The 14296-nt window shown below is 38.7% G+C and overlaps 1 protein-coding gene and 1 long non-coding RNA gene across 2 annotated transcripts in view; one reads left to right on the plus strand and one right to left on the minus strand.

Annotated features, from left to right (window-relative positions):
- Mpv17 (Mitochondrial inner membrane protein MPV17) overlaps nucleotides 1-14296 on the minus strand; it is a 509363-nt gene that overhangs the window by 336837 nt on the left and 158230 nt on the right. The gene's annotated exons all lie outside the window — the stretch shown is intronic.
- Nucleotides 7557-14296, plus strand: part of LOC137625874 (uncharacterized) — a 28920-nt gene continuing 22180 nt past the window's right edge. Inside the window, exons 1-2 of the long non-coding RNA XR_011040933.1 lie at nucleotides 7557-7772; nucleotides 8180-8256. This is a non-coding gene — a long non-coding RNA (uncharacterized lncRNA). The remainder of the gene's footprint in view (nucleotides 7773-8179; nucleotides 8257-14296) is intronic.

A 14296-nucleotide genomic window follows, 5' to 3' on the forward strand; every position in this document is an offset into this window, starting at 1 on the left:
AGATAGTACATTGTATTTTCCGCAAGTCTATAAAATAGACCAAGACATTTTCCGCAAGTCAGTTAGATAGTCCTTTATATATTTCTTAAGTCTATTACAGTCATTCTTTATACTCTTCCAGTAACACGAAAAGTAATTTTTTCCCTTTAAATGTGTAACGTGTGAAACCACCTTTATTTCACTCAGCATCAGTCTATCAGTCTTCAATTCATTCATTCCACAACACACAAAAGAACTTTCACCTTCAGTCTACATTCGGCAACACATCGAATCATTTTTTTTCCCCAGTCTGTAACCTATGAAGCAATTTACATCGACGTTATAGAAAACGGGTTCCGTAAGTGTTACATGATCTTTCAAATCGATCGTCTCTTGTCTGCGTTGCCTGCGAGTAGTTGCATGATCTAGATAGAAGGTATTCAGTTTTATTTGCTTCATTAGAAGCACTTTTTTGGGGTATTTGGTGTTCGCGTGTGTTCTAGCTAAGTGGTTACTTTATAGCGCATTTGGCTTTGTTTGAGAAGTCATGGATCCTTCTGTATATAATACTATGTACGTATCTATGTATGCACATATATGCTTATATTTATGAACATGTGTATATTCATATATTTATTTATGTAGATATATAATTTATATACATTATATATACATTATATATATATATATATATATATATATATATATATATATATATATATATATATATATATATATATATATATATATATATGGTTGTGTGTACAGTATCTATCTATCTATCTATCTATATATATATATATATATATATATATATATATATATATATATATATATATATATATATATATACAGCCATAACTATTCCACTGCAGGACAAAGGCCTCAGACATGTCCTTCCACTCTCGTCAGTATTTAGTCTTTCTATGCCGGTCTATTCCCGAAAATTTTCTTAGCTTATATATACTGGATATATATATATATATATATATATATATATATATATATATATATATATATATATATATATATATATATATATATATATATATATTAGTAAACGAGTAGAAATAACTGATTAACGGTTGTAATAAGTTACGCATCGTAAACAGAATGGCCAACCAGTTTATTTACAATCAACAATTTCAAAGGTCTTCTAGTTACTTGTCGTAATGATAGCTTTTAAAATCTAGTTATTAAGTATTTTTTTTTCATGTTTTTGGTTGTCAATTTTGAAATATTGGGCCTTATTTGATTAATTTATTATGACCCGGTTTTATTAAGATTATTTTTTCAAGACTTGAAGAGAAACTGCTTTCTTTCGTTAACGAAATTAATTTAGTTATCTAAAACTATGGCTAACACCATTATTATTATTATTATTATTATTATTATTATTATTATTATTATTATTATTATTATTATTATTATTATTATTATTATTATTTCGATGCAGATTGAATAACCTGGGGAAACATGGAGGGAGTTATTGAATTCCTAATTCCCTAACTGAACAGTGTGAAGATCACACTTAATTGGTACTTGTACCAACCGTGTGTCACACGATCGTACATAGTTCATTTTGTGCTTGTATCTTCGCAGGGTTAAAAGATTATTCTTTTAACCCTGGTATCTTCGCTCTCCCCTCGCACTAAAACGAACCTGAAAATTCATGTCTGCTTTTCTCCTCTGTAACATTGTCAATATTTGAACTCGGATCCGTCACATACTTGTCTTCTGTGAATTTCTCCTTGCGTAGGTAAAATAGCTGTGAAACATTTTAACAAAAAAAAAAAAAAAAAAAAAAAAAAAAAAATATTCGGCCATAGAAATTATCAGGTAATGATAAGAAATTAAATACTATTTCGTTAACGTATAAAAACTACTTGAAATATTAAAATGACATTACTTTTGAAGGACGTTTTGAAGTACTTTATTTTTTTCGAGTATTGCCAATATTTTGTGTTCTTATTAGTCAAGTATTCCGAGAGTTTAAAATTGTTCATTCGTTGTGTGTGATTCTTGCATTCGATTGTGTTATTTATATATTCTTTTATATTCTTAATTTTTCATATATAGCTTCTATATTTCCTTTCCTTACTGGGCTATTTTTCCCTGTTGGATCCCTTGGGCTTATAGCATCCTGCTTTTCTAACTAGGGTTGTAGCTTAGCTAATAATAATAATAATAATAATAATAATAATAATAATTATAATGATTATAATAATAATAATTATAATAATTATAATAATAATAATGATAATAATAATAATAATGTGTTAATCTCATTTAATAATAATAATAATAATAATAATAATAATAATAATAATAAAGTGTTAATCTCATTTCTACTATCCCAGTTATTCCTGGACGGACACCCATGACGTAGGCGGCAATGTCTTTAGTGCACCCAAGTGTTAGACTTTCGTTATTACTTAACAGGTTTTTTAACGTCTTTTCAGCTCTTCATTATGTTTACTTTTCACTCTCTCTCTCTCTCTCTCTCTCTCTCTCTCTCTCTCTCTCTCTCTCTCTCTCTCTCTCTCTCTCTCTCTCTCTCTCTGCCTTTCTTTAGTCTTGTCCAACCTCTTTAACTTTTACTTTAACTATGCGATGGCATTGAACACTCATTTTATGGCTCAAATTCTAATCCAGTTCGGTCCTCTTAATTACTGTGGCCTGTGGGTTCTGGCACCTCATATGATATATTTTATATTGGCCGTTCTTTCAAATAAAAGTTTGACCACTTCCTTCACGCGTTCGTTCGTCTATTATTATTATTATTATTATTATAATTATTATTATTATTATTATTATCCAAGCTACAACCCTAATTGGAAAATCAAGATGCTATAAGCCCAGGGGCTCCAATAGGGAAAAATAGCCCAGTGAAGAAAGGGAATAAGGAAATAGATAAATGAAGAGAACAAATTAACAATAAATCATTCTAAAAAATGTAACAACGTCAAAACAGATAGGCTATGTCATATATAAACTATTAACAAGGTCAAAAACAGATATGTCATATATAAACAATAAAAAAAGACTCATGTCTGTCTGGTCAACATAAAAACATTTGCTGCAACTTTGAACTTTTGAAGTTCTACTGATTCAACTACCCAATTAGGAAGATCATTCTACAACTTGGTAACAGCTGGAATAAAACTTCTAGAGTACTGCGTAGTATTGAGCCTCATGATGAAGGCCTGACTATTAGAATTAACTGCCTGCCTAGTATTACGAACAGGATAGAATTGTCCAGGGAGATCTGAATGTAAAGGATGGTCAGAGTTATGAAAAATCTTGTCTGAAGGTGGGCTTACATGGTCAAACGGTTCGTCAAACGCAGTTCGACAGAAAAGTGTTTGAAGTTATTTTCGAACGTGTGAACCAGGTATTTGGTTGTCGAACGGTTCGAAGAAAGTCTGTTTTAGCCTGACTTTTGTAGGCGGGGCTTCATTGGCCATAAACATTATGCATTTGTGACTGACTCCACCTCTTCGAGCTGTTTGATAACCAGGTTCGACGAACCATTCGACCGTGTAAATCCCGCTTGAGAACGCCCTGCCGCTATAGCAAGACACGGGCTCTTTATTATTATTATTATTATCACTTGCTAAGCTACAACCCTAGTTTGAAAAGCAGATTATTATAAGCCCAGAGGCCCCAACTGGGAAAATAGCCAAGTGAGGAAAGGAAACAGGGAAAACTGAAATATTTTAAGAGCAGTAACAACATTAAGATAGATATTTCCTATATAAACTATAAAGATTTTAAGAAAACAAGAGGGGAAACTAGATAGAATAGTGTACCCGATTGTACCTTTAAGCAAGAGAACTCTAACCCAAGACAATGGAAGACCATAGTACAGAGGCTATGGCACTTCCCCAGACTAGAGAACAATGGTTTGATTTTGGAGTGTCCTTCTGGAAGAGCTGCTCACCATAGCTAAGGAGTCTCTTGCACTAGTGCAGACCGTAAATACGCGCGTTGGTTTGTTTTTTCGTAATAACTGTACCGGTATCTTCATTTCCCCATAACTCGCATAGGATTTGACACTGGCAGTGATCCCCATTTTTTTTATTGCATCTACTTATGAAAGTAGGGAATTACCAATTATCATTATTATTATTATTATTATTATTATTATTATTATTATTATTATTATTATTATTATTATTATTATTATTATTATTCTACTTGGAAAAGCAAGATGATATAAGTCCAGGAGCTCCAAAAGGGAAAAATAGCCAGTTGAGAAAAGGAAACAAGGAAATAGATAAACCACAAGATAATTAATGAACAACTAAAATCAAATATTTTACGACCACGAACAAAATTAGAATATATCTTTTATATATAAACTATGAAAACTTAAAAAACAAGAGGAAGTGAAGTAAGATAGAATAGTGTGCCCAAGTGTACTAACAAGCAAAAGAGCTCTACCCCAAGACAGTAGAAGGCCATGGTATTAAGGCTATGGCACTACCCAAGACTAGAGAACACTAGTTTGATTTTCAGTGTCCTCCTAGAAAGGCTGCTTATCAAAGCTAAAGAGTCTCTTCTACCCTTACCAAGAGGAAAATAGCCACTGAACATTTACAGTGCAAGTAGTTAACCCCTTGAGCGAAGAAGAATTGTTTGGTAGTCTCATTGTTGGCAAGTGTATGGGGACAGAGGAGAATGTGGAAAGAATAGGCCAGACTATTCGGTGTATGTGGAGGCAAAGGGAAAAGAGCCGTAACCAGGGAGAGGGGTCCAATGTAATATTATCTCAAAGGGTGGCTGATGGCCTGTTCAACCTACTATAGTCCATTTCTTTTAGCGAGGCATATTTGCACCGACTCGCAGCGATGCCCTTCTAGCTCGGAAAAGTTTCCTGATCGCTGATTGGTTGGACAAGATCATTCTAACCAATCAGCGATCAGGAAACTTTTCCGAGCTAAAAGAGCACAGTTGCGAGTCGGTGCAAATCTGCCTCGCTATAAGAAATGGACTATACCTACTTTTTCTTACATGTTACAATATCCTTTACTTTAGTTTGCTCTCGTATCCATGTTGCTCATTTTCTTTCTCTTAGTGTTATTTCCATCATTATTGTTTCCATAGCTCTCGAGTTGTAACTAGCTTTTGTTCTAAGGCTTTAGTAAGGCTCCAAGTGTCTGATACATAAGTTAATATTGATAGGACCATCTCATTAAATACCCCCCTTTTTAGAGAAAGTGGCTTTTAACATTTCATAATCTCATTTTGTTTATCAAATGCTCTCCATTCCGTTCTTATCCTTTCAATTTCAGTCTCGTGTCCTGGGGAAAACACTTAAAGTCTGTCCCAAGTATGTATATTCATTAACAATCTCTCGAGGCTCGCCCATAGCCCTTATTGGTTGTCTCTGCATTTTCACTGTACATTATCCAGTTTGAACCATATTCATTTCAGCTCTACATTGCTGCTTACTCTATTTAAATCTTCTATCATCTTTTGCTGTTACTCCCATTATTCACTAAATACTGCTACAGTATGTCATCTGCAAATCTGAAATTGTATGTGTATTCTCCATTAATGATAATTTCTATATATATATGTATATATATATATATATATATATATATATATATATATATATATATACATATATATATATATATATATATATATATATATATATATATATATATATATATATACACACACACACACACACACACACATATATATATATATATATATATATATATATATATATATATATATATATATATATATATATATATATATATATATACACTTGTGTGTGCGTGTGTGTGCGCGCACACGTGTGTGTGTTTGCAAAAGAACCACAGGGAAAATGAAATAGGAAAATAATAAAAAGATTAAGTCCTGACTAATTATGTGATATTTGAAGCTATGATAACGGGTGAATCGACCACTTTAAAATTCAAACTTAAATGATGCTTAGTATTTATAGACATAATGTAGAACTAAATAATTCATCTCGTTAGGACAATTGCCAGGTAGTAGGTTGGCCAGGGCACCAGCCACCCTTTGTGATACTACCGGTAGAGAGTTATTGTGTCCTATGATTGACCAGACTCATTGAATCCCTCTCTCTGGTTACGCCTTATTTTGTCTTTACCTACACATACACCGAATGGTTTGGCCTTTTCGTACCAGATTCTCCTCTGTCCTCATACATCTGACAACACTGAGATTACCAAACAATTCTTCTTCGCTCATGGGGTTAACTACTGCAATGTAATTGTTCAGTGGCTACTTTCCTCTTGGTAATGGTAGAAGAGACTCTTTAGCTATGGTAAGCAGCTCTTCTAGGAGGACACTCCAAAATTAAACCATTGTTCTTTAGTCTTGGGTAGTGTCATAGCCTCTGTACCATGGCCTTCTACTGTCTTGGATTAGAGATATTCGGGCATACTGCTGTACCCTATTTCTCTTCCTCTTGTTTTTCTAAGGCTTTATAGTTTATATGCGAAGGATCTTATTTAATGTTGTTACTGTCCTTGAAATATTTTGATTGTTTATTCTTATTCTGTAGTTTATCTATTTCCTTGTTTCCTTTCCTTAGCATCTTGTTTTTCCAACTAGGGTTATAGCCTAGATTGAATAAAATAATAATAATAATAATAATAATAATAATAATAATAATAATAATAATAATAATAATAATAATAATAATAATAATAACGACCGAAATTTAATGATGTGCCGTTACATAGGAATTAGTTACTGATGTTAATTATTGGTGTTTGACATTGACGATAACATGATAGAGAAACTATGGAGAATGGAGTATACAGGAAGATTTTAGGTGCCATTAAAAGCACAACTAATACTACTCTAAGAGGGGAGATAGGAGCATTTTCTATGAAAGCAAGGGTGATGGATAGGAAGCTGCAGTACTTAAATCTTACCTTGAATGGGAAGAAGGAAATACTGAAAATAATTATCTTGGGTATTCAAGAAAAAGAAGGAAGATGGTGGAAGCAACTTGCAAAGTACTTAGAAGAATTAAGTATAGGCATAAGATAGATAAGAAGAATGAACAAGGCAGAAATAAAATAGGAAACCAGAAAGTGGGATACTGAAAAGTGGAAAGAAGAAATAGAAAATAAAGTGAGCTTAGAAATATATAGAACGTGGAAGAAAGAAATTATAGAAGAGTTACTTTATGGCAATACATTTGCTTCAGTGATATTTTTAGAGCAAGAACTAATACGTTTAAACTAGATATTGTTAATAGACACAATGGGGGGAATGTAAACTAATTTTTGTGAAAATGAGAAGGAAGATTTGATATATTTTTGTTGTTTTGCCAGGAATATAGAAAAGAAAGGAATGAAGTAATTGGGCTACAACAACCATACGAGGAAGCCCTAAAGAAAATAGTAGGATTGTTTCTATTTAGTGAAACAAAAATAGAAAAGAAAAAAATATGAAACCTGATTTGGAGGAAAAGACAAAACAGTATAAGAAGATAAACTTTGGAGGCGCCGTTGTAAAGGCGGTGCTTCTCACCCCAGAACCTGAAAGACTCGCTGGTGAGTGGTGACGCACTGACGGGAATTTCAGAATCCGTGTCGTGGTTCACTACCACCTACCGCTTTTGCCGGTTCGCAGAAAGAAAACAGTATATTTATTATGACCAGTGACTGAAGTTTGAAAGATGGTTATGTGGAATTGACTTGAAATAATTCGGTCCTCCTTTCTCAAATCAAGACTAAGTAAACGCTTGCTTGCGAATGGTAAATTTGCTCTGGCAATTTTTAAAAATCAAGGTGAGATGCGAAGGCTGTATTAAGATTAGGTCATATAAAATCGGGAATAAATGGATTACCTGAGTGGTGCAAATAAAGTACAATAACCGGAAGATTAATTTGAAATCCTGGTGTAGGTAGCTTAGGCCATGTTGGGGTATATTAGTAAAATGTTAGTTGAGTCGGGACTGACAACCAAATAGATCTCTTCAAACACAATATGGTCGAATTTCTGGTTTCATTATAGTGTATTACAGGGCAATGTAGCCTAGGAAAACAACTACTTTTTCTTATAGAAAAATTTTTTTTTTTTACCACTGCAAGATAAAGGGCCATTTTACTTAAGAGGAAAATAAAGAGATTTTGCTTGTCTGTGCATTGGACTAATGAACATTTCAATGTCAATAACAGTTGCCTTTACTTTTCAGATTGCTGTATAAGGATGAGTGAAACACGATATATGCTTGAAAACCTATGATAACACGGGGATACTATTTATCGCAAGGTAAGGAGATGGAGTTCTAGGGTTGGTAAGAACTGTGTTTTTAGGTTAGGTTAGTTTGGGAACCTTAAGTTAGGTCATACTACATCTCTTGTTTCCCTTTACAAATATGTTTTCAGTAGTACAGTAGTTTCTTGTGGGTAGTCGTTAATATTCAACGAGATAGTTATAGCTACTGACAGATGGCGGGAAAGCCCCACCCACCTGTTAGTTAGCTAGGCTCTATTGGCTGTTAATTTTTTACCCTCTCTTTCTAGATTAAATAGAGGTAAATATATCATACTTTTATTTCTAGCCAAATACATGAACCATATATTTTCCCATACTTGGTAGCTTGTGTTTTATGCATTTTTGACCATGATTACTGAGGGCAAACCACCCATTTATGAGTTTTTGGACTCCCTTAAATAAAGACTATTATCGGGGACCCCAGTAGGAATCAGGGTTTTTAGGGTAGGGAAATTGCCAAAATAAGTGATTTGCAGTGATAATAAGCATCAGAAATACAAAATAAACTTGAGATAACCAGTTGGAAAAATATATGGTTCATGTAAGTAGCTAAAAATTAAAGTATCATAATTATCTATGATTCACCAAATGTCCTTCTGATGGTTTTTTCCTCTGCCGTGGTTTGATTCGCTCGTAATTAAACATCATATCACTGCTCTTATGTTCTGGTAAGTGGTACTAGTTGAGCTGTGATCACAAGCCCCAGGGTCATTATTTCGCGGTTATATTTTACTTTCACATGAGCAACAGCAGCTATACACTGAACTGAGGGCCTCTTCATTATAATCAATTTCCTATATACTGTAGATGAAATTGCACTAAATTTGAAAAAAAAAAAAAAAAAACTTTCAAAATAGATTGTACTTCCCTCTCTGTGACATCTTTGTGTGATGGTGATGCAGCTGAAACTGAAGGGGAGGGTGTAGAATACCAAACACAGTTGCTGGAACGTTGGCTTTATTCGGCTTAAAGTTTTGGCAAGGTGTTGGCCAAGCCGGTACAGTGTTAAGTCTCAATGTTGCCGAGCAAGCATACAAACACCAGCACTCACAGTTACCAATTCACACCACATTCACCCCCACTGAGAAGAAGAGTGTACTGTACAGTACTCATTCGCATCATAATAAAGCATGAATTCACTCAGATTTCACACCAACTACAATTCTTCTCACATCGCATTTGCATTAAAAAGCTTACCTTATTGGCATCATAAATTTCATATCATTTGTATTACAAAACTCATCAGCACTTATTTTATTCCATAACTAAGCTCATCTCACATTACAGAATTTATTGGTAACCAGGGGCCTTATAACTACCAATTCATAATGAACACAATGACAAAAGGACACTTACCACCAATACTACTCCCACTCATCTCCTAGGACAAAATCTGAGAGATAGCCAGGAGGGTGCCTATGCGACTTGAGCGTTGAGGCGCCTCTGAGGTTGGCGTTTCTGCAGGTGTTCCTTTCGACTGAGCCTTTCCTGAAGTGAGCGGTTCTGTGGTTTGTTGTGGTTCATTTGCAGGCTCCCTCCCCTGGACTTGTTCTGTATCCACTCAACTTCTTTCCGTTCTCAGTCTGGGGTCTCCAGGTGGGAGGGGGGTTCCTTGATTGATGGGAGTCTTACCATTCTCTCGCATGTTGAAGACGTGACAGGTGTTTGAATTGAATACTTTAGCTGCAGGTGGATTCCGTGCTGTCTTGGTGTACAACCCGAACCCATTGTAGGTTGACTTGCAGGAGTCTAACTTCCTCGACCTCGGCTTCGTCCTTGGATTTCCTAACCATTTTCTCTAGAAGAGCTTGCTCATTTTCTGTCATCCACGATGGAGCTGCCTGCCTGTATGTTGTTTTCCTGGGGTGCAGGAACATGCGCTCGTTTGGTGTGGTTCGTTGTGACACACAGAAGGGACCTTATGCTGTGTAGTGCTTGATCCAGGACAGCCTCCCACATTTCTATAGAGGGGGAGTGAAATCGAGAGCTAACCTTATGGTTCGCCACAAAGTTCCATTGGCTCTCTTGATCTGGCCGTTACCACGATGGTTATACGCAGATGAGTAGCTTGTAGCCACTCCACGGTCGTGAAGAAACTTTTGGTACTCTGAAGACACGAAAGCCGGTCCCCTGTCTGAATGAATGTACTCGGGCAGGCCTCAAACTGAAAAGAGAGTAGACAAGCATTTACTGGTGGTTCTCGCTGAGGTGTCTTCCATTGCAAAGGCGAACAGAAATCTGCTGTACTCGTCGATTATGTTGAGAATGTATCAGTTCTTTGCGATGGATGGCATCGGACCTTTGAAGTCAATAGCCAGACGCTCGAATGGCCTGGTAGCTTTTAATAGTGTTCCTTTTTATGAAGGCAGTTACATATACAGTATATATAGCTATAGTCTTTGACTTTCGGCAGAATTTTTCAAAAATCACGACAACCGCCTTGTGGTGGTCGTGCGGTTAGGTGGTTAACAACCCTTACAGGGTGGTACTTGGAATCATTCCCGTTTTCTGTTCTTCAGATCATCTCTGCCGGCCAGATCGACAACACGTTGGTATGTCATTAGAGTTTTTTCTTTTGCTTTCCCTGTATCGCTGTACCAGTCTGCTATTTGGTGAAGTACACTTATTTGGGGATTTGGCAATCGTGTTTTGTTATTTCTGTGTTTTTTTTTCTTTTGATCATTATGAGTGATAAACTTCATTTCCGTGTGTGTGTGAATGAGGAATGCAAGGTGAGGTTGCTGAAAATGTTGGTAGACCCTCACACTGTGTTTTTGGGTTGTAGGGGTTTTGAATGTGCACTTAATAACAGGTGCGAGGAATGTAAGATTTTGAATGAAAAGGATTGATTGGCTATGAAGCGCTATGTGCGTAAACTAGAGCTCGATAGAGTTAGGAGAGCTTCTAGGTCTAAATGTAAGTCTGTTAGCGAACTTAGTGTTGATTTATCCTTTGAACCTGTAATTAATTCCTCTTTTGAAGTTGATCTGTATCTGCAGATGACCTTTGGTACGCCAGGATGGCTGCCGAGTTGAAGGCCATTAAAGAACAATTGTTCCGTAACCGAAATACAAACCACACATTGTTCCGTAACTGAAATACAAACCACGCTATTTACATGGGGGGTAATTACTTCGGCGTAGCTGAATGACGAGCCATAAGAATTTTAACGAGGGTTTACTACCCCTCCGCTAGTTAGCGAAGGGTAGGGAGGGGTAGCTTGCTACCCCTCCCCCTCACACCGATGTGGTGAAAGGCTCACTTTACTTTTGGCTTGGATGGCTTTTCTTATACTTAATATATTTAAACATTATTGATGTTTATATATATTTTTGTGTATAGAAAATGGTGATTGTTCTGTAACCGAAATACAAACCACGCTTTTTACATAGGGTATTACTTTCTGCGTAGCTGAAATGACGAGCCATTAGAATTTTAACGAGGGATAACTACCCCCGCACTAGTTAGCGGGGGGTAGGGGAAGGGGTAGTTAGCTACCCCTCCCCCCCCACACACAGGTGAGTTGACTCACTTCTCTTTTGGCTCGGACAATGAGTAGACGTGTCTCTCTTGTCCTCGCATATTGACAGCCTTAATTTGTTTTCTTTTTCTTTTCAGTGTGTTTGGAAGTTGGCCTCGTCAAGGAGTCATCGAGACCCAGGGATAACGACCACGTGTCTCCCCAAGAAGAGCCTTTGGGGATGGGAGACTTAGCTGCCAGTCCGCAAGGAGGAGAGCAGCATGAGTCCGAGCATGCCTTTTGGCAAGTCCTGGCCTTGATGAGGCGTCTCAACAGGTTTGAGGACCCTGAGACCGCCCCTCGTGAAGGAAAGGACACGGTGCTAGACCAAGCCTACGGCACCCAAAAACCCCAAAAGGCCAGTGCAGCTTTGCCTTGGTCTCAAGGGGTTAGGGCAGCCAAAGACAAAGTTGAAGCCCAGCTCGCCGACCTCGCCTCCTCCAGTTGTTCTACTGCCGGGTACAAACTCCTCCCGACTCCTCGTTTACATCAGAGGAGGTATTTTGACATCATGGGGGAATTCAGTTTCGCTCATCCCCTCCACCACTCGGTGGAAGAGCTCGCCAAGGGAACTTCTCTTGAGAAGATCTCCGCCTGGCAGGTGTCATTTTCGGCATCGAAGATCCTGAGCCAAGAGAAAGTCGCGAAGTGTGCCATGCAGGCCACTTCGTGGCTGGATGTTTGGCTGGGATCTCTGGGCATCCTATTGCGCTCCGAAGATGTGTCTAAAAAGAGCAATAGGAAGGCCCTCGAGACCTTCCTCCTCTCGGGAACTCGTTCGATCGAGTTTCTGGCCCATCTGGTTACTAACCTATGGGCCAACTCGATCCTTAAACGTCGGGACGCAGTTTCTGAGAGGTTCCATCCGAAGGTCCCCACTGTAGATGTCTGCAGGCTCAGACACTCTTCCATCCTTGGGAGGGATCTGTTTGAGCCCAAGGATATAGAACGCACAGCTGAGTGGTGGAGGAAATCCAACCAGGATTCTCTCCTCCAAAGGGCCCTGTCATCTCGGCCCTACAAACCTCCAGCTCCTCAACCACAACAGCAGCCTCGCAAGTCATCGAAGCAGGCACCGGCAGCTAAGGCAAAGGTGTCTAAACCACAGCCCTTTCCAGTCAAGGACAGGAAGGGCGGGAAGTCCTTCCGGGGAGGGAAAAATACTAGAGGGAGCGGCAGAGGCCGCAAACGCTAGGATTGGCAATCCCCCTGCGTGTCCACCTGTGGAGGGATGCCTTCAAAGTTGCGTGCACAGGTGCCAGCAACTCTGGGCCGATTCCTGGATGATCTCTGTGATTGGCCAAGGATATCGCGTCCCATTCACAACATCTCCGCCTCCCCTGACAACGAGTCCAGTGGCATTGAACTCCTATGCGATGGGATCAGCAAAGGGGTTAGCCCTCCAGGCAGAAGTCGAGACCATGCTCAAGAAGGATGCTTTCCAGGAGGTCAACGACGGCTCCCCAGGCTTCTTCAGTTGACTCTTTCTTGCAAAGAAGGTGTCTGGAGGCTGGGGACCGGTCATCGACCTCTCAGCCCCGAACAACTTTGTAAAGCAAACTTCGTTCACGATGGAGACAGCGGACACGGTCAAACTTGCAGTGAAACCGCAAGACTTCATGTGCACACTGAATCTAAAGGACTCGTACTTCCAGATCCCAATCCATCCGTCTTCCAGGAAGTACTTAAGATTCTACCTAGACAACAAGAGCTACCATTTCAAGGTGCTGTGTTTCGGTCTCTCCACAGCTCCTCAGGTGTTCACCAGTGTTTTCACACTGATTTCGGTCTGGGCTCACAGGAATGGCATCCGTCTCCTTCGTTATCTGGACGACTGGCTAATCCTGGCAGACTCGGAGTCGACCCCCCTTCGACACCGAGACAGACTTCTGGAGGTTTGCCAGGATTTGGGGATCATGGTATATCTCGAAAAGTCCTCTCTGCGCCCATCCCAGAAACTGGTATACCTAGGTATGAAATTAGACACCATTCTCCACAAAGCCTTTCCATCAGACTATAGGATAGCAAGGCTGAGGACCATTCCTCAGGCGAGAAGAGCTTCCGGCCCAATCATGGTTACGTCTCCTAGGTCACCTTGCCTCCCTGGCCCGCCTAGTTCCAAACAGCCGCCTAAGGAGATCCCTGCAATGGCGACTCAAGTCCCGGTGGAATCAGGGTATCGATTCCCCGGACTCCTTGGTTCCCATAGGACCATCAGAACAGGCGGACCTTCGGTGGTGGCTGGACGACAAAAACTTTCAAAAGAGTGTGGATCTTCTCGTCCTTCCCCCGGATTTGACTCTGTTTTCGGACGCGTCAAAAGAAGGGTGGGGGCCCCATGTTCTGAACAAAAGGACCTCAGGCCTTTGGTCAGAATCAGAAAAGTACCTTCACATCAATCTGCTAGAAATGAAGGCTGTTTTTCTGGCTCTTCAACAGTTCCAAAGGACCCTGGCAGGTCACTCCGTGGTGGTGATGAGCGACAACACCACGGTAGTGGCTTATATCAACAAG

The sequence above is a fragment of the Palaemon carinicauda genome, chromosome 33 (assembly GCF_036898095.1).
Source record: "Palaemon carinicauda isolate YSFRI2023 chromosome 33, ASM3689809v2, whole genome shotgun sequence".
Taxonomy (NCBI): domain Eukaryota; kingdom Metazoa; phylum Arthropoda; class Malacostraca; order Decapoda; family Palaemonidae; genus Palaemon; species Palaemon carinicauda.